This window comes from Eriocheir sinensis, chromosome 57, assembly GCF_024679095.1.
Source record: "Eriocheir sinensis breed Jianghai 21 chromosome 57, ASM2467909v1, whole genome shotgun sequence".
NCBI classification, from domain to species: domain Eukaryota; kingdom Metazoa; phylum Arthropoda; class Malacostraca; order Decapoda; family Varunidae; genus Eriocheir; species Eriocheir sinensis.
Window position 1 is genome coordinate 8279596 of NC_066565.1, and position 21945 is coordinate 8301540.

Consider the following 21945-nt stretch of genomic DNA (forward strand, 5'->3'; position numbering starts at 1 on the left):
CGATGGTTACTCAGCCCAACGGTAACCCTACCACCTTTCTTCCTTGCAATACCCTTTCTCTTATCTCTCCTCCATACCACCACCATGCTTACATAACTTCCAGTCAAGAGTACGTAAACTCATTGACCTCCTCCATTTCTTCACCATTCAAATTATTTTGCATTCTTTTTTCACATTCAATTCCCACTCTATATGGGCATAAAATCACAACCTCACTTCTACTTTGCTCTAAACCATCTCTTTACTTCTGTTGACATTTACTTTCAGCTTTCTCCTATTACATACACTATCAAAACACTGACCAAAACTACACTTAGTAATTTCCCGAATCTTTCTCGACATTTTTCTTTCCGGCCATTTGCTCTGAATTCCTTCTCTCTTTCCTTTCCTCAATGGTCATATCATGAGACACATAACCTTCCTAAATGTGCTTCACCTTTGGCATCTTTCAGCCTGAACAAGTTTCTGCGTAATCCTTTCTTTTGAGGATCCTCTCTGATCACCACTATGAGCCTTGGTAGGCTACTCTGTTCCTGTTTTTCTCCCTTGTATCTTCCAATTCGTCTTATCTCCCTCAACTATCACTGTCCAAACATATCAAGCCCATCTCACTGCATAATTCTATGACAGAAATTGGCTTGTCATGCTCAATTTTTCGAACCCTAATTGCCAAGTCTCATTGCCTCTTTCACCTTCTCTGGGATTCTCCATACAAGACAAATGTTGTTTTTCCTGTCTAATCTATTTTGTACTTGATTGGTAGTTTTTATCCAACAGTTCTTTACCATTATGAGCATTGAGGGAGCCCAAAGCGCAATGCTCCAGCAGTACTAGACCCACTGCAAACCTTTGTGATGCCTCTGTCTTCTAAGCACATCCCTGTGGCAGGATTTCAAGCCAGTACTTCCTTCACCTCTTGCACTCACTTCTTGTTCACGTATCGTAGAGCTGTTGTTATATCAACTGTTTGCCTTTCCACTGCTTCATTAAATCACACTCTTGACTTCCTCCCCAACTTCTCTGCTGATCTTCAATCTAGATTTGAAACTCACTGTTCACTTGAGACCTGATATCATCTCTAATTTCACTCCTTCAGATTCTTAAGCATCCTCTTGATCTCCTCTAAGGCCTCAGTGGTTTTGGTTTCACAGGGCATCCATACGTCTTTCACTTTATCCCTGTCTCTTGGATGTATTTGGTTACTTGTTTGAATTAATTTCCCCACAACAATATCGCATTTGGTACAATACCAGTGAATCTTACTTACTTGATTGCTGCTCAGGAAGTTATACACTGCCTCAGTGACCTCCTCACACTTTATGTGGTGCCACATTTCATAGTTCACAGCAGAGCCTTGTCTTCTCACCACCTTAACCTTACAGACTGACTAGGCATGTGTCTGTTTGTTTTATCTGCGTCGCTATCGTCTGCCCCTGTCAGCTGATCATCCCCGCCCCCCAAGCCGCAAGGCTTGTTTTGCCAGATCCAACAGTATCCTTGGTTTTTTTTGTGCCCTGCCTACTAGACGGATTATTAGCTTTGAACGATTCATTCTTCTGGCAATATTACTATTGGAGAATTCCTTCACTTTTACAGAGCTCTCACGGGCACGTTCACTCCTTGACCATGACCACGGACCCTAGGCCGCCGGTGTGTGGAGGAAAAGAACAACAAGGAGAGAAGCAGGGACAACAACAACACACTCAGCTTCCATAAAGGTTGGGGCAGCCTCACCTGCAGGGCTGGACAGCAGCATGAGTGGCCAGGACAAGCAGGAACAGACTGCTGCAGGGGCAGGAGGGTCAGTGGTCACCAGATGAAGCAACTGGCTGCTGGCAACTCCAGCAACAAAAGGAGAGAGGAAGTTTGTGTGTCTGGAGTGTGGGAAAAGAATTAACCACAAGGCAAGGCCTCAGATATCACACCCTTACACACACTGGTGTGAAGAACTATGAATGTAAGGAATGTGAAACAATTCATCCAGAAGAGATACCCTTGATACACACACCCTTACACACTGGTGTGAAGAACTATGAATGTAAGGAATGTGGAAAAAATTCAACGGAAGAGGTAGCCTTGATACACACACCCTTACACACACTGGTGTGAAGAACTATGAATGTAAAATGTGGGGAAAAAATTCATCCTGGAAGAGTCACCTTGATAGACACACCCTTACACACACTGGTGTGAAGAACTATGAATGTAAGGAATGTAGGAAACAATTCATCCGGAAGAGTCACCTTGATACACACACCCTGTTACACACACTGGTGTGAAGAACTATGAATGTAAGAGAATGTGGGAAAAAATTCATCCCAGAAATAACCTTGATAGATGCTAACCCTTATATACACACTGGTGTGAAGAACTATGAATGTAGGAATGTAGGAAACAATTCATCCGGAAGAGCACCTTGATACACACACCCTTACACACACTGGTCATGAAAGAACTATGAATATGAGATGTGAAACTATTCATCAGAAGAGTACATGATAGTACACCCTTACACACATGGTGTGAAGAACTATGAATGTAAGGAATGTGGGAAACTATTCACCTTGAAGGGTCACGCTTGATACACACCGCCACACACTGGTATGAGAACTATAGATGTAAGGAATGTAGGGAAACCTTCACTGAAAGGTAGCATGATAGACACACCCACACTGGTGTGAGAACTGAATGTAAAAGATGTAGGGGAAAAATTCATCCTGAAGGTAACCTTGATAGACACACCACACACACTGATGTGAAACTATAGATATGAGGAATGTGGGAAGCTATTCATCCCGGAAGGTAAACAGCAGTAGACACACCTTACACACACACTGGTGTGAAGAACTATGAGATATGAGGGAATGTGGAAAAAATTCATCCAGAAGAGCTGCCAGCAATGGGCCACACACACACTGGTGTGAACTATGAATGGGGAATGTGGAAAAATTCAACCCGGAAGGTAGCCTTGATACACACACCCTTACACACACACTGGTGTGAAAAAGAACTATGAATATAGGAATGTAGGAAAAAGAACAATGAAGAGTCACAGCAATGCCACCTTACACACTGTGTGAAGAACTATGAATGTAAGGAATGGGAAAAATTCATCGGAAGAGTCACCTTGATACACACACACACACTGGTGTAAAAAGTCATGAGTGTGAAGAGTGCTGGAAGAGGTTCAGTGTGAAGCTTGGGCACTCAGCTCGACATGTCTTCAAGCACTATGGCCTTAGAGAGTTCAAGTGTGATGTTTGTGGAAAGCTCTTTAAGACAAGAGAGAGACATTGCCAGGCACATGAAGATCCACTTCTGAAGTGTGTCTGCCTACAGTAGTTATAGTGACCAGAGGTAGGGGAAGGGGGAAGGGAGAGAGAGGAAGGGAAGGGAAGGAAGGCTGGCTCCAAGAACAGGAAGGGAAGAAGGAAGGAAATCCCAAGGAAGGAAAAGGGAGAGTAATGTGGGTGTGGCTGGGTGGGTGTGGTGTGGCTGGGTATGGTGTATGGTGTGGCTGGGTATGGTGTGGTGTGACTGGGTGTGGTGTGTGGTGTGGCTGGGTATGGTGGTGCAGGCTGGGTATGGTGTGGTGTGTGGTGGGGCTAAGTGGGGTATGGTGTGGTGGGGTGTGGTGAGGGCTGGGTGTGGGTGTGGTGCACGGCTGGGTGTGGTGTGGTGTGGTGGGGCTGGGTATGGTGTGGGTGTGGTGTGGTGTGTGGTGCGGCTGGGTTTGGTGTGGTGTGGTGTGGTGCGGGCTGGGTATGGTGTGGTGTGGTGTGGCTGGGTATGGTGTGGTGTGTGTGTGTGGTGCAGCTGGTGGTGTGGTGTGGTGTGGCTGGGCATGGTGTGGTGTGGTGTGTGGTGCAGCTGGGTATGGTGTGGTGTGGCTGGGTGTGTATGGTGTGGTGTGTGGTGCAGCTGGGTGTGGTGTGGTGGCAGGATTTGACTCAGCGACTTTACCTCGCTGTGGTGGTGTTGCAGAAGGACAAGCAGGACCCGGACGGTGACATCATTATATGAGGCTTGAAATCACGGTCTCCCTGAACTCCTAGTCCTGGAGCTGATTAGTGGCCAGCGACCCTGTTTTTTCTTTGTTCGCATGTCTTTCTGTCTCTGGCATCTCTGGTTGTAACTTTTTTAATTGATGGGATATCTGTCTATGTTCATGTGTCTCTGGATGTTTTTATTTGCTTCTCATTTTCTCTCTCTCTGTCTGGGGTCTCTCTTTGTCTTTGTCTGTCTCTGTTTTTTCTCATTTTCTCTCCCTGTGTGTCTCTGTCTCTTTGGATGTTTTATCGGCTTCTCATTTTCTCTGTCTGTCTGGTCTGTCTCTGTCTCTCTCTGGATTTCTGTAGCTTTTCGTGATGGTTTTTTTCTGTTTTTATTTCTCTGTGTCTGTCTCTGTTTGTGTACTCCTTTGTCTTTCTTTGTCTGTCTCTGTCTCTCTCTGGATTTCTGTAGCTTTTGTGTGCTAATGGTTGTTTTTTATCTTACTTCTCATTTTCTCTGTGTCTGTCTATGTCTTTGTCTGTCTCTGTTTGTGTCTCTGGTGTCTCTCTTTGTCTCATTGTCTCTGTCTCTCTCTGGATTTCTGTAGCTTTTAGTGCTAATGGTTGTTTATCTTCTCATTTTCATTCTGCAAGTGTCTGTCTCTCTTGGTAGTATTGCTTTCCTTCTCTTCTTCATTTCATCCCTGTTTATTTTCCTCCTGTTCTCATTTTTGTTCTCTTTCTGTTCTTATGTTCTTATTTCTTTCATCACGCTTTTCCTTCATTCTTTTCCTTTTCATTTCTCTCTTCCTCCTCCTTGTCTTAGTTTTCCTTTTCATTCTTCTTCTTCCTTTTTGCTGTCTCATTTTTCTCTGTGTCTAGCTCTCTGGATTTCTGTAGCTGATTATTTATTTATTTATTTTTACAACAAGGGAGACGGCTCATAGGGCAACAAAAAGTGCATATGAAAAAAGGCCTGCTTCTCCACCGCTGCCATAATAGACGAAAGTAAGTAGCAACGGCCAAGAAGATATTAAGAGAGAGGTCAACTTTAATAGTGGAGAGGTGTCTTTGATTTTTGGAAAAGATGTCTACATAGTCTGTCTATTTTGAGTCTTGTTGTCTGTCTGGAAAGCTGGATTTTCTTATAGCCTTCTCAAATCTAATGCTTCCTCTACACCAGTTTGTCTATTTTTGATCTGTTGTCTGTCTGGAAAGCTGGATTTTCTTACTGGCCTTCTCAAACTAATAGCTTCCTCTAGCATAGTTTGGTCTATTTTTTGATCCTGTTGTCTGTCTGAAAGCTGGATTTTCTGCATGAGCCTTCTCAAACTAATCACTTCCTCTACATAGTTTGTCTATTTTTGATCTGTTGTCTGTCTGGAAAAGCTGGATTACCTCACGTCATTAGAATGCAATTGATACCTTTTTCTTTGGCCTTTGGAAAGAGAGTTCGATGTGAGGGAAGTGTGATGATGCCCGCCTACAGTGATCCCACTTGCTGAGCAGTTTCCTGTGTCTCTTCTAGAGCGTGTGAAGTACGTTTGCCAACCTGGTCCTGGCCCCTCATGATGCTGTTCTTCGCCAGTACAATCACTGGATGGTGGGCGACAAGTTTGAGAGACTCGCCCCTCACTGGTAATTATGCTTTGTTGTCATTGTTCCTTCCTCTCTGTTCAGAGGCAGGACCCAGTGTTTTTATGCCTTTTTGTTTTATTGCCCTTGCAGACTCTAAAAGATGACAAAACTACATGACCTCCCCTAACCTAAAAGATAAAACTACATGACCTCCCCTAACCTAACTTAATCTCCCCTAACCTAACCTAGCCTCCCCTAACCTGTCCTAACCTTACCTAACCTCTCCTAACTTAACCTATCCTCCCCTACCCTAGCCTACCTTAACCTAACCCCTGTAACCTCCCCTCCCCTCCCCTAGCCTACCTTAACCTAACCCCTGTAACCTCCCCTCCCCTCCCCCCCAGGTGTTCTTCATGCTAACCTGCCGGCTCATCGCTGAGTACCAAACCATCCACGGAAGGAGAAAGATGGATTACAAAAGCGGCTTGCGCAGTGGCCAAGAATCCTCACCACGCAGCTCCGCCGAAGGGAAGGACACAGAGGAACAGCCGCCAGCAACTCCATCGCTGGCGTGCTCACGCGTCTACTACTCATCTCCTCCTCCTCAGTTGCCTCAGCCGCTCTCCTCCTCGCCTTCCTCCTCCTCCTCAGTTATCCGCCTCGGCCTCCTCCTCCTCCTCTCAACATGGGCCCCGGTCGAAGAAGGATGTTTAGTGTGGAGGGAGTGTTTGATTAAGGTTTGTGGTTTGTTGTTTTTTATTTGCTCATTTGTATTTACCTATTTGTAGTCTATAGAAATTTAGCCCCAAGCTAGCTCCAGTCCCATCTCCATATCCTACATTCATCCAGCCTTTCCTTCATTTGCCTGGACACTGCTAGCCTCTGACTTAATTTCCACTTCTTCCCCGCAAGCTGTTCCAGGTGTTAATACTTCTATGTGAGAAACTTCATATTTTTTTTAAGTCACTTAAATATGTTCCTTTTATTAAGTTTCTTTCCATGTCCTCTCAGCCCCCTGCATTCTCAAGCAATAGAGAAAGATCATTCTCTATCCACCTATTCAAACTTTATTTACCAACTTTAGCCACAGCGCATCAGATCTCCTCTCTCCCTTCTTTGTTCCGGTAATAAATCGCCAAGTCCATCTCCCTCAATCTTGAGTCTTCTTCATATCGTCATATATTCGAGAGTTCTGGGACCATTTTTTAGTGAGTAATTCTCTGTATTCTTTCCAACTTTCTGATATCCTTCTAACTTTTGTGAGGCGACTGCACAACAGCAGCATATTCAAGTTTGGTCTTTTTCAGGTTGTTATAATTTTCTTCATCATTTCCTTGTCCATATAATGGAGATGATACCCTTGTATTTTTGCACATCATCCTGTAGGTTTCTCCAAAATAACTTGTTTATAAAGCTTTTCTGGGGATAGTGTGTCTTGCATCGTTACATTCCTATAAGTCTTTTCTTCATGTACCACCTTTAAAGTTTCTTCTCCCATCCTGTGTGTGTTTTCCTCTGTCTTTTTACTTTCCCCATTTCCATAACATGGGCATCTGTTTGTTATTAAATGGCGCTGTCCGGGTAGGGCCAAACCAAAATAGTTATAAGTGGTTTCACCCTCCATACCCACACTGACATGTTTGTTGTTATTTGTAGAAGAGTCATACTAAAAAGTTTGCTACAAAGAAACCCAGCAAAGGATTAGCATACATCTATTGATTTCTAGGGGAAGTCTGGTGAGCCCTGGGTGAGTGTGAGTTGTGGGATGATGGCTGGGCACTGTACACACATGAAGTCAGTGATGCCTGTGTAGCAGGCTGAAAGGGGACAGATGTAGCCACGTCAGCTTTCTGTAACTCGCACGATACTTCTGACTACTGCTTTACACCACACGTTGTTTCCGTTCCACTGTATCCTGCTTTTTTGCCTGCTATCAGCCATGGGTTGGGTGTCTTAAAGATCAAGCAGAGGAGGGGATGCCTGGAAGAAGAGCAAGGACGCACAAAAAGACAGCGTGTTGAACCTGACCCCACTACGCTCAATGGGTTCAGGTGCTGGCAGACACCATGGGAGGATGAGTTTGAGACTACTTTCGCCTGGTTAGGGGACTCATGGTGCATAGCCAGCTGGTTGAGTTCTGTATGAGTTCCATTCATCCAAATGGCTGCAGAAAACTTTACTGCTATCCAGGTGCCAAACTGGGCGACATCCACCAAGAATGTAGGATGATGTCACGAGAAATGCCGACCGAAACACCCTCTTTGTCATTCCATAGCAGGGACAAATGACGCCACATATAGACAACCTGTTCTGAGAAAACACTTGAGAAATACCGCGCATGATCAAGCAATATAAACGTAAAATGGATGCCAGTAACATCATAATCTCAGGAATTCCCTCCCGAGGGTCAGTGCCGAATCTAAAAAGCTTTACAGTAAGCGCCTTCCAGCACAAACAACAGACTTCAGTCCCTTTGCTCACAAGAAAACGTCCAGTTCAAGCTAACTTGTGGAACAGTTTTACTACACGATTCAGAATTTGTTCTTTGCTGATGGCATCCACTTAAACCCTTATTTGGAGTGCAGCCCTGCTTCGGGAGGCTGTTTCATGACCAAGTGGCTCTTCAGTTGCAAAAAAGCGGAGGCGGAAACACCAGCAGCTCCACCGTAAGTGGAGAGCACCTCAACCCACAAAACCCACGACTCGAGATCACGTTAAAGCTTGCATAGTGTAAACGCTTTCGTAGTCTACGCGGACAAATTTGAAGACTTAGAAGTCCTTGAGCAGCCACAAATTCATCACCCACATCATCGGAGTCACAGAATCTTGGATAGACACTTCAAATAGAGATTTCATTACGGAATAGAAGATTACCGGGTTATACCTTTTATCTTTAGTAAGCCGAAGAGAGAACAGACAGAGATGGAGTACAAGTTATTCTTTTATATCCACGCTCCTCTCCATCCAGTATCCGTGAAAACAGATATTATAACCAATATGTAGACACAGTCTTCATTGAAATTAAAAATAAAATCTTGTGAATGAGTAATTGGACTTATCTACAGACCGCCAAGGCAACTGACTCTTGATATCGGACGCATGGTAAGTGAATTATTGAGGATGAAACAAGTAGCAGTTCTTGAGGCAGTAATTGTTGGGGACTTTAACTTGCCAGCGGTGAAAAGATAGGGTGAACCGTTCGAACTGTCATAACAGGGCTTCGATCTGTACACAAATTTACCTAGAAAGTGATTTGCATCAATACATTCAAGAACCGACTCAGGAGAAAATAATAAACTTGACCTTATCTTTTCAACGACAGCTGATCTAGTAAACAGAAGTAAATGTTGGTCCAATTTTAGTTCTAGCGTATCAATGAACAATTCATTCAGCATCAATATGAAAAAGAGATATTACATAGTAATAGTTTTCTTTTCCTTATTTTCCCAGTTGATATGATATTGTCCCAGCAATGTCTCTTTTGAGGACAGCTGATTTCAAGCTTATTAAAGGAAATAAAAGTTAAGACCATTATGTTGCATTCTTTTCTTCGCCAGATGAATGTAATTTAATGAAACTACCAAAAATACTAAAAGAAAAGACCCTTGAGATTGGGTTAATAGGTTAAACTCTTTCTTCCCTTCTCCTTTTTTTTTCCCCCTCGTAGTGTGTGTGTGTGTGTGTGTGTGTGTACCCATGTTGCCACATTACTAACAATTCCCAGATTGAATGGGTAGCTGTCTGCCTTAACTGATCTTCTCTTATGTGGGTTTGTTCCCAAGCTGTCCTGATGAAGGTCTCATAGGCAGCAAGCCATCCTTTCATGATGATGCAGCTCCCCTCAGCCTACCCGGGCATGACGCTGAGGTGCTAGAACACCCACGCCTCCCCAACCTAGCTGCAAGGGAACTTGCTGAGGTGAGTGTGTGTGTGTGTGTTGACCCAGATTTATTTCTTTATTATTATTTTCTAGTCTATGGTACCGGTAGGCATAAGCTGGGCACGATAACAGAAAACCTTATCTTCGGATAAACCGTATAACGTGATGATGAAAAACCTCTAACAGCAATAACCAATATGCGTTTAACTAGAGACGCACAAATAGCAGGCGATAACCGACATTCCGTATATAAATCCACAATTCAAGATACTAGCGATAAGTCTGATAAGGCGTAAAACGATACTATATTGATATTATTTCAGATAGAAATGAACATTGATGAATTCAAATTTTTTCATTATCTGTATTTTAGAAACTTACAAAAGCCTTTTAAAACCACACGTTGACTATCGTACATATGGGATTGAGTAATACTTAGAAATGCCTGAACGGTGTTGCATAGTTATTGGTGTCTCCACTGTCAGGTTTGCTTATAATTGGTCTTCGGATGGGTATGTTTACAAACACTGTAGTCTCTCGTGAGCAGTGCATCACTCAGACCAACAAGCGTGAGCCTGTACAGTCTCACAAAACTTTTAAACCGGATCGTATGAAATCATAAGAGTTGTATCTGGAACAGAGTTAGATGGGTTATTGAGATCAGACATATAGTACCACTACCACCATCCTCGCTGTTTCTAGAACGATCACTGTACGAAAGTTGTATTATACGTATGTACAGCAGTGTCATCGTCATTCTTGAAACAAATGGTGTGATGTGGTGGGTACTGTGGCGTTTGATTCCAGCTTCCAGCAACCTTTAATGTGGGTTAAAAAGCATTGTGAGACTGCAGGTCTAAACTTAATTTAATCTGGAGTATGAATTACGCAGAGCGAGGAGTGTGTTAAACCAAAGTATGTGATTCAGCTTTTATGACAATGGGACAGCAACTAACACAACACCAGGTGCCTTAAAAAGCATTGTGAGACTGTACAGGTCTAAACAATGGTCTGAAACATCATGATCCTGAAAGAGACAATTGTCTTTCAAATATCAGTATCATGGCATGGTCACAAACAAATATGGAATGTCAAAATTTGAGGCAGTGAATAATAATTTTGTGGGCAAAGTTAAATGAGATTTTTCTCTATGATATATTGATTTTTGAATAGTAATGAAAAAACACCTAGTGTTTTAATTTACTGTGATCTAAATGCATGAAATCTCATCAATCGAAGATATTTCATGCAAGATTTTCATACAACTTGCAGCCACGACATGCGCGGTAAGGAACAACGTTTTTTTTCTGAGAGGCGGAAAAAAGTAGCGATTACTCGCTGGTTTGAAGTTTACAAAAAAGTAATCGAAGATACCGATATATATATAACTGTGTAGCAGTGGCGCGGGCCAAATTTGTTGCGCAATAAACCCCAAAATATGATGAGATACATAAACTGATGCAATGCTTTGATATACATAATGAAAATGATTTGCATGGAGTGATGATTTTTTCTCATTTTCTCACTTTTAGAGTGACCATTGTTAGAAACATGATCCCTGGGCTGCTACCGGGTTAAATAACAGTAGCGGATGGCTCGATAATCCGATTTTGTTATCAGCGATAAAGTATCGCTGATAACTTATCGCGATGGACGCCCCAGCTATGCCGCTGTGAGAAGCTCTTGATGGGTCCTGATGGTCGGTCCCAATACATCCACGGTGCAGGCAAGTGTTTATGATGGTTGCCGTCTTGCTTTGCTGTAGCCCGAGCTCAACCTGTGATCCCATTCAGAGCGAGACTCAGAGTCTATGGGTTGGGCAGGAGGTCTTGAGGAGCGGCATGGGGAGTAGTCTGTGGCCACTCGGCGCTGACTGAAATATCCCATTTTGTGGTGGTGGGTGGGCGTTTAAACCTGAGACCTCCTGAACGCAGGTGAACCACTCAGCCACTGCCCTCCAGCATGTCATAATTCTCCTTGTTATGTTCCTCTATAGAGTTTCCATAAAGTTTCCTTATAATATGTGCTGGATTTCCTGGGTGTCAGAAGATATTTATTTTTTCCCTCAAAATAGGAATAGAAAAAAATGGTAGTGCATATTGAGTTAGGTAACTGTATGTGTGTGTGTGTGTGTGTGTGTGTGTGTGTGTGTGTGTGTGTGTGTGTGTATATGTGTGTATATGTGTGTGTGTGTGTGAGTGTGTCCCCGAGCTTTTCTACGTGGCTGGTTATGAATTTACATCAAATTCCTATCTGTTACAGCAAACCCACACGCTTTTAGGAGATTAACGACATACATGAATTTTGGCTTTAAGAACATTTTGCTTTCTCTCTCTCTTATATAATGTGGACACCTAACACTTGGTGCAGTTTATGGTGATCTATTTAAGAACAATAGTGTGCCTTTTATTTTATTTTTTTCCCATTAACTTCCCTCACTAGTAGAGTTGCTAGGCATCAACATGCATTGCTTTATTTTAGGTTTTACTGTTTTATCTGATAGGGTTTGATGTGTTTAACAAGAGGTGAGGAATGTGATGGGCCTCGAGTGTCTGCAGTGAGTCGCAGTGTCAACCGATCCTCCCATACGTAGATGAAATTTTACTTGGAAACTTTATATCCATTCCAAGACAACTGGAAGTTAAAAGGAAAAGACTTGTGAAAACAGTTTAGAAAACTGGTTTGCAGAGCACATTAATTACATTAATCTTAACCAACTTCTAGCACACATAAAAAAATAAAATAGCAATCACTTGGAGTGGTAGGGATGATGGGGCAACGTTCCCCCCTAATGTCAGGTGTAGTCATACATATGTAAATGATTTCAATATTTGTGTGTGTGTGTGTGTGTTTCACTTAGTGAATATGTTTTATATCCCAGCACATTATAGAATTTGGCCAGAGAGCAGGAAGACCTGTAGGTAAAGATCATGCCAGGATGGAATACTATAGACATCAACATCAGGCACGTGTAGAGGCGCAGGGAATGCAGACAGGCCTTTGTCCTGCAGTGGACTAGTACATGGCGGTGAGTGGATGACTGCATAGGTTTGAACACCATCTTTTATTGCAGAGTACCATGTGCAGCCTATAGACACCTTCACAGAGCTGACTCACTGGGAGAGAGGGAGAGGTGGCAGCCGCCAGAGGCAGACCTGTATATTGTGAAGACCCGTGGGATCCCTTTGTACTCCGGAGAGGCGTTCATGCATCACAGCCCCAGAAATGAACACAGCTTTTATTGTAGGAATATAATTAAAATCATATGTTGTATAAATTCAGGAAATCAAAATAACTAAGATATTACTTATATATTTTTTCATTAAAATTTACACAGCCTTTTCATGTATTCCATTTCTTGAAACCAACACTGATTATGTAAACAATAACTTATATCAATGGAAAGTACATATAAACACTTTTAAATACCATCACAAATTATGTTAATAATAACCTGAACACCAGTTTGATAGAAAAGCAGAGAGTTAGCATCTCAGCTGATCATTAAATCTGCAGGCCTTGGTCAGAACCCGGCCCAGGCAGTCAGCATGCAACCCACCCACCCTGTTCATCCTTTCTTTCAGGATGGTTTCGGTGCTTGGTACCTGGGGAGACTTGGTGCTCACCTTCTAAGGAGTGTCAAAACACCTCGCCCATGTGGAAGCCTCCTCCAGAGATAGCAGTGGTGACAGCATCATGTTCAGCCTTTCAGTGATGAGCGGGCAGTGATGGAGGGTGCCATGTGAAGCTCTCCAGAGATAGCATATGGTGACAGCATCATGATTCTTCAGTGATGGCGGAAGCAGTGCATGGAGGTGCCATGTAGAAGCTCTCCAGAGATAACAGTGGTGACAGCACCGTGTTCTTCAGTGATGGCGAAGCAGTGATGGAGAGATTGCCATGTGAAGCTCTCCAGAGATAACAGGTGACAGCACCATGTTCTTCGTCTTCCTTGCGTGACAGCACCATGTTCTTCAGTGATGTTGGGCAGTGATGGATTGCCATGTAAATCTCCACAGATAACAGTGGTGACAGCATTCATGTTCTTCAGTGATGTTGAGCAGTGATGGAGGTGCCATGTCATTCGAAGTTTTTCTTTTAGATAACAGTGGTGTCAGCATTCATGTTCTTCAGTGATGTTGAGACAGTGATGGAGGGTGCCATGTGAAGCTCTCCACAGATAACAGTGGTGACAGCATCATGTTCTTCAGTGATGTTGGGCAGTGATGGAGGTGCCATTACAAATGTTTTTCTCCACAGATAACAGTGGTGACAGCACCATGTTCTTCAGTGATGGCATTCAGTGATGGAGGTGCCATAACCTTCTCTCGATGGACAGAAGTGACAAAACAAATGACTAGCACCGCCTAGTCTCCAGTGTTACAAAGGGCAGAGCAAGTTAATAGTGACAGAAATAAGCATTACAAAAGATTTAGCAACCGAAGGGACAGGATAATTGCTACAGATGACACAGTAACCCAAGTGTGATAGGGATTGTAATGTTACGGAAGATATGGTGGCGTGACGTAAGGACGAGGACCGAAAGCGTTACAGACAGCGTGGACTTACATGACAGGGATTGTAGAAAGATTGTGGAATGATTGTATAAAAAAAGATACAGTAACTCAGCAGTGACATAGATACGTAATGTTACTGAGGACATGGTAACTTACGTGTGATGAGGATCGTAATGTTGCAGATGAACTAACAATAATTTAAGTGTCAGAATTCATCATGTTACAAATGGCATATTAATTTTAGTGGCATGGATCAGAATGTTACAAAATATATACGTATATTAAGTGGCACGGATCGTAATGTTACAAGATACATGGTACCCACACCGATATGTATACATAATGTTAAATGACATAGTAACTTAAATTAAATGGATATATTACGCTAAAAAAGCTTAGTAACCAAAGTGACATGTATACGTAATGTTAACAAGACTTAGTAACCGCAGTGAATGAATGCGTAATGTTAACAAGACTTAGTAACCAAAGTGAATGAATACGTAATGTTAACAAGACTTAGTAACCGCAGTGAATGAATGCGTAATGTTAACAAGACTTAGTAACCAAAGTGACATGTATACGTAATGTTACAAATGGCATAGTAACAAATGAAATGGATACGTAATGTTAACAAGACTTACTAACCAAAGTGAATATGAATGCGTAATGTTAACAAAACTTAGTAACCAAAGTGAATGAATGCGTAATGTTAACAAGACTTAGTAACCAAAGCGACATATACGTAATGTTAGGGATGACACAGTAACTTAAATATAATGGTTAGTAATGTTAACAAGACTTAGTAACCAAAGTGACATATACGTAATGTTAGGGATGACACAGTAACTTAAATATAATGGTTAGTAATGTTAACAAGACTTAGTAACCAAAGTGACATATACGTAATGTTAGGGATGACACAGTAACTTAAATATAATGGTTAGTAATGTTAACAAGACTTAGTAACCAAAGTGACATATAATTAATTTTATGGATCACACAGTAACTTAAATATAATGGTTAGTAATGTTAACAAGACTTAGTAACCAAAGTGACATATACGTAATGTTAGGGATGACACAGTAACTTCAGTATAACATGGATCGTAATGTTACATCTACATAAAGACGAAAAATGAGCATAACAGTGAGTGCCGGGTTGCCGTAATCTTGCCTCAACGTACAGAGATCAAATTAACACGACATACAAATTGCAGTTACTTATACAAGCACTTCGTAGGTAAGGTTGACAAGTTATATTCCATTAGTTTAAATGACGTAATCTCTCCTTGACATACAGAGATCAAATGAACATACGACATACGACTGAATTGAAGTTACTTATACAAACATCTCAAAGGTAAGGTTGGCATAACTTATATTTTGCTAGTTTAAATGATGTAATCTTCCCTTTACATACAGATCAAAGTAACATACGACATATGAAATGAATTCATGTTACTTATACAAACATACCAGTGAAATGAGGTTACTTATACAAACATACCAGTGAATTGAGGTTACTTATACAAACATCTCGCAGGTTAAGGTTGACGTAACTTATATAGCGTTACTTTAAGAGATGTAATCTTGCCTATACGTACAGAGATCAGTAACATCTCGAGAGTAGGGTTCAAGTAACTTATATTTCGTAGTTTAAGGTTACATATACTTACAATAAAAAGTCGTAAAGAGGGGAAAGAATAAAGGTGTGTGGAAAAGGTCATCTTATTGCCTACAAACACCAAGAGACAAATATTGGGGCGAGGAGGGAGGGTAACAAATACACACACACACACACAAAAAAATAATAAATAAATAAATAAATAATTAAATAAAAACACTGAACCACATACCAAATCAAACACCTCCACACGAAACATCCTTCTTCGACCGTCCATGTTGAGATGTGCAGGAAGGAAAGGCGGAGGCGGCGGAGGCAACGGAGGAGGAGTCGCCGCGAGTAGACGTGGAGCCGCCAGCGATGGAGTTTGCGGCTGTTCCTCCGTCCTTCGGCTGCGTGCGGGTGACTTCTTGGCCACTGCCACGCCTTGTCCATCTTCTCCTTCCGGTGATTTGGTACTCAGCGATGAGCCGGCAGGTTAGCATGAAGAACACCTGGGGGGGAGGGGAGGGGAGGATAGGGGAGGTGAGATTAGGTTAAGTTAGGGGAGGTTAGGTAAGGTAAGGTTAAGTTAAGGTAGGTTAGGTAAGGTTAAATTAGGGGAGGTTAGGTCAGTTAAGGTTAAGTTAGGGGAGGTTAGGTAAGGTTAAGTTAGGGGTGGTTAGGTTAGGTAAGGTTAAGTTTGGGGAGGTTAGGTTAGACGAGGTTATTTAAGGTTAGGTTAGGGGAGGTTAGGTAAGGTTTGGTTAGGGGAACTTAGATAAGGTTAGGGGAGGTTAGGTTAGGTTAAGGGAGGTTAGGTTAGGTTAGGTAAGGTAAGGTTAGGGGAGATTAGGCAAGGTTAGAAGTTAGATTAGGGGAGGTTATGAGGTTTTATCTTTTAGGGTTCAAGGGCAATAAAACAAAAAAGGCATAAAAAACACTAGGTCCTGCCCCTGAACAGAGAGAAGGAAAAATGACAACGGGGCATAATTACCAGTGAGGGGGCGAGTCTCTCAAACTTGTCGCCCACCATCCAGTGATTGTATCTGGCGAACAGCATCATGAGGGCCAGGACCAGGTTGGCAAACTGCTTCACACGCTCTGAAAGACACAGAAACTGCTCAGCAAGGACTGTAGGCGGGCATCCTCAACACTTCCCCTCACATCAACTCTTTCCAAAGGCCAAGAAAAGGTATCAATTGCATTCTAATGACGTGAGATAATCCAGCTTTCCAGACAGAGCAACAGATTGAAAATAGACAAACTATGTAGAGGAAGCATTAGTTTGAGAAGGCTATAAGAAAATCCATCTTTCCAGACAGACAACAGATCAAAAATAGACAAACTATGTACAGGAAGCATTAGTTTGAGAAGGCTATAAGAAAATCCAGCTTTCCAGACAGACAACAGATCAAAAATAGACAAACTATGTAGAGGAAGCATTAGTTTGAGAAGGCTATAAGAAAATCCATCTTTCCAGACAGACAACAGATCTATGGAATATGCTACAAGACCTGTATGCCAAAAACACTCTGCTTTAAAGAAAAAATCTGAAAAGTTTCAAAAGATGGAACACTGAGTATGACTTAACCTGGAAGCAGCAGGGATCATGTTTCTTAATGGTCCCTCCAAGCAAGAAAATGAGAAAAAATCACCCCTCTCACAAACCATTTAATAACATATATCAAAGCATTCGTGATCAGATTATGTATCATCTATCTGCTACCGGGTTAATGATGCAAAGACAAAATTAGGTAAGACTTAAAACTGCAAGATATCATTAGCAAGGGACAGGAATACAACTTAACTATAGGGAATTACTAATGAGGGAGGAGGGAAAACAAAGTAACCATCAACCAGTGAAAAGAAAGGCAACAGGTAACAAATACAGGTTAACAAGCACAGGTAACTCACAGGAAGGTATAATTAACAAGCAGGATTGTTCACAAAGGAGGGACTCGGACACAGGGACTTGGCTCGACACTATTATATATTACATGGAGGGTAGTAGTGTGTCCTTGAGCCATTATTAGTGACTAGCAACAAGGCATATGCGTCCCCAATGACCCAAAGTGACGTCAAGGAAACAAAACCACCTTACAAATTAACGTGATATTATTATCATCATCATCATTAGCAGATTTACATAGATCTTCAGACCGTGCAGATCCTATGGAAGGAGGACAGGGAGGGAAGGAGGCGAGGGAGCTGAAGAAGGAAAGGAAGGAAGGAAGGAAGAAAAGGAATAAATGATGAGTAGTGGAAGAATGAGATGAATAGTGGAAGAATGAGATGAGTAGTGGAAGAATGAGATGAGTAGTGAAAAATGAGATGAAAGTGAAGAATGAGATGAGTAGTAGAAGATGAGAAGATGAGGAAGAATGAGATGATGGAAGAATGAGATGACTAGTGTAAGTATAAGATGAGTAGTGGAAGAATGAGATGAGAAGTGGAAGAATGAGATGAGTAGTGGAAGAATGAGATGAGAAGTGGAAGAATGAGATGAGTAGTGGAAGAATGAGATGAGAAGTGGAAGAATGAGATGAGAAGTGGAAGAATGAGATGAGTAGTGGAAGAATGAGATGAGAAGTGGAAGAATGAGATGAGTAGTGGAAGAATGAGATGAGTGGAAGAATGAGATGAGTAGTGGAAGAATGAGATGAGAAGTGGAAGAATGATGAGTGAGTGGAAGAATGAGATGAGATGAGAAGTGGAAGAATGAGATGAGAAGTGGAAGAATGAGATGAGAAGTGGAAGAATGAGAAGTGGAAGAATGAGATGAGTGGAAGAATGAGATGAGAAGTGGAAGAATGAGATGAGTAGTGGAAGAATGAGATGAGTAGTGGAAGAATGAGATGAGAAGTGGAAGAATGAGATGAGAAGTGGAAGAATGAGATGAGTAGTGGAAGAATGAGATGAGTAGTGGAAGAATGAGATGAGAAGTGGAAGAATGAGATGAGAAGTGGAAGAATAAGATGAGTAGTGGAATAATGAGATGAGAAGTGGAAGAATGAGATGAGTAGTGGAAGAATGAGATGAGTAGTGGAAGAATGAGATGAGTAGTGAAAAAATGAGATGAGAAGTGGAAGAATGAGATGAGAAGTGGAAGAATGAGATGAGTAGTAGAAGAATGAGATGAGAAGTGGAAGAATAAGATGATGAGAAGTGGAAGAATGAGATGGGTGGAAGAATGAGATGAGAAGTGGAAGAATGAGATGAGAAGTGGAAGAATGAGATGAGTAGTAGAAGAATGAGATGAAAAGTGGAAGAATGAGATGAGTAGTGGAGGAATGAGATAAGAAGTGGAAGAATGAGATGAGAAGTGGAAGATTGAGATGAGTAGTGGAAGAATGAGATGAGTAGTGGAAGAATGAGATGAGAAGTGGAAGAATGAGATGAGTAGTGGAAGAATGAGATGAGAAGTGGAAGAATGAGAAGAGTAATGGAAGAATGAGATGAGAAATGGAAGAATGAGATGAGCAGTGGAAGAATGAGATGAGAAGTGGAAGAATGAGATTAGAAGTGGAAGAATGAGATGAGTAGTGGAAGAATGAGATAAGTAGTGGAAGAATGAGATGAGTAGTGGAAGAATGAGATGAGTAGTGGAAGAACGAGATGAGAAGTGGAAGAATGAGATGAGAAGTGGAAGAATGAGATGAGTAGTGGAAGAATGAAAAAAGTAGTGGAAGAATTTTTTTTTTTTTTACAGCAGAGGAGACCGTTCAGGGCATAAATAAAAAGAAAACAATAAAAAAAAAAAAAACGCTTCTCACTGCTCCTGAATAAAGTACATAGGATTAGCCAAATAGAGAAATCAATTTTGGGAGGAGAGGTGTCCAGATACCCTCCTCTTGAAAGAGTTCAAGTCGAAGGCAGGAGGAAATACAGATGAAGGAAGATTGTTCCAGCGTTTACCAGCGTGAGGGATGAAAGAGTGAAGATGCTGGTTAACTCTTGCATAAGGGGTTTGGACAGTATAGGGATGAGCTTGATCAGATAGTCGTGTGAGGCGAGACCGCAGGAGGGGAGGCATGCAGTTAGCAAGTTCAGAAGAGCAGTCAGTGTGAAAATATCGATAGAAGATAGAAAGAGAGGCAACATGGCGATGGAATTTAAGAGGCAGAAGACTATCAGTAAGAGGAGGAGAGCTGATGAGACAAAGAGCCTTACGGCCGTACCAGAAGGCAGCCTCCTCGACTATAGAAGCTCTTCAGCCAATTTCTCATACCATAATCTTCGAGGGGCCCTCACCGTAAGCGAAGGAAAGGTGTTGACGGGCGAAATTGTTGGAATCTGGCAAGGGGTCGAGATAGGTACATCCTCGTGAGCCCCTTCGCATATTTTATGCGTCAATTCTGCATTTCTCTCATTAATATAGTGATAAATGATCCAGGAATTATAATAAAATGTATTTGATCTAATATGAATCTGCAAAAGTTTTTTGAATAAATGATTTAAAGTTTTGTTTAAGACTTTAGGGTTGTATCATGATTTTTAACCCTTGCCGTGTTGCCGTGTCAACACGCCTCCTTGGTCAACTCAAAGAGCTAGGCAGTCATTTCCTATAGCTCCGATGGGGCTCGAGCACTTTTCTAACGGCCCCTTGCTTGACAGGATGGTAGCGATGGGCAGAGAAGCGTTAACGTCGGGTGGATGTGGACCCCCTGGCTGTGTGCGTGGAGAGAGGAGGAAACCAAGGGGTGCTGACGTCACTCCCCATCCCCAACACAAAGTACGGGACAACTCAATAGAAGAAGAAACAGAATAGAAATATGACGCCAACGTAGGCGTCATCGTATATGCTACTGGGGCTTCATGATGCCTACGTAGGCGTCATCATATTGAAAGGGTTAATGGTACGGCTGGTAGACTCCACTCTGTCCAGAAGAGCTGTTAGAGTGGAGCCCCCCACACATGAGATGCATACTCCATACGAGGGTGGACAAGGCCCCTGTATATGGCTAGCAACTGTGCGGGGGAGAAGAACTGATGGAGACGATACACAACGAGATGAGAATGAGATACAGAATGAGATGAAAAATGGAAGAATGAGATGAGTAAAGGAAAAATGAGATGAGTAGTGAAAGAATGAGATGAATAGTGGAAGAATAAAATAAGTAGTGGAAGAATGAAATCAATAGTGGAAGAATAAATAGTGGAAGAATGAAATGAGTAGTGGAAGAATGAGATGAGAAGTAGAAGAATGAGATGAGTAGTGGAAGAATTAAATGAGTAGTGGAAGAATGAGATGAAAAGTGGAAGAATGAGATGACTAGTGGAAGAATGAGATGAATAGTGGAAGAATGAAATGAATAGTGAAAGAATAAAATGAATAGTGGAAGAATGAGTATTGGAAGAATGAGATGAGTATTGGAAGAATGAGATGAGTAGTGAAAGAATGAGATGAGAAGTGGAAGAATGAGACGAGTAGTGGAAGAGTGAAATGAGTAGTGGAAGAATGAGATGAGAAGTGAAAGAATGAGATGAAAAGTGGAAGAATGAGACGAGTAGTGGAAGAATTAAATGAGTAGTGGAAGAATGAGATGAGAAGTGAAAGAATGTGATGAGTAGTGGAGAAATGAGATGAGAAGTGGAAGAATGAGATGAGCCTCAGAAGTGGAGAATGAGATGAATAGTGAAAGAATGAGATGAGAGGTGGAAGAATGAGATGAGTAGTGGAGGAATGAGATGAGGAGGAGATTAATGAAACCTTTACCCAGACATGACATGACAGTGACATAATCCAAGCCTTTGGATTACATTGAGTAAACGTGAGAACATGGTCATAATTATCACTTGCATCAGTGGTACTCTTGGGTGAAGCACACCACTGAAAGGCATTGATTCTTTTGCTGCAGCAATGGTTTATAAATACATGTTCCAGCTATTTCAGTGTAAGGTGACATTCTCTTGCCCCTCACCTCACAGAGGAGTAAGTAATTCACTGTAGCTGTGAGACTCAACCAGGCTCCAGGCCCAGGTGCAGCTGCCACAGCTGTGGAAAGTCAGCCATCAGTATTTCCCTTCCTCTTCTTGCTGTGGCTCCTTTCCTTTTATCACTTCACAGGCAAGCCTTCTTTCTTCCTTGTCTTACAAGATCACTTTTACCTCTCCTTCACTTCCCTTTCCCTATCAGGCTCAGCTGCTGCTAACACCCTGGTCACTATAACTACTGTAGGCAGACACACTTCAGAAGTGGATCTTCATGTGCTTGGCAATGTCTGCCTTTGTCTTAAAGAGCTTTCCACAAACATCACACTTGAACTCTCTAAGGCCATAGTGCCTGAAGACATGTTGATTGAGTGCCTGCTTCCTGCTGAACCTCTTCCCGCACTCTTCACACTCATGACTCTTTACACCAGTGTGTGTGTTC

General features: G+C 42.0%; 2 protein-coding genes across 42 annotated transcripts in view; one reads left to right on the forward strand and one right to left on the reverse strand.

The window, feature by feature from the left end:
• Window positions 1-21945, forward strand: part of LOC126984800 (mastermind-like domain-containing protein 1) — a 128101-nt gene that overhangs the window by 50031 nt on the left and 56125 nt on the right. The window contains exon 6 of one of the 31 annotated variants that reach the window (XR_007737816.1): window positions 5975-6020. The exons of 28 other annotated variants lie outside the window; for them this stretch is intronic. The gene's annotated coding sequence lies outside the window, so the exon portion shown is untranslated. Of the gene's footprint in view, window positions 1-1718; window positions 1802-5520; window positions 5556-5974; window positions 6021-21945 lie in introns of those variants that run through there. 2 more of the 31 variants (XR_007737824.1, XR_007737821.1) reach the window with 2 other exon arrangements.
• LOC126984803 (uncharacterized) overlaps window positions 1-21945 on the reverse strand; it is an 82750-nt gene that overhangs the window by 41210 nt on the left and 19595 nt on the right. The gene's annotated exons all lie outside the window — the stretch shown is intronic.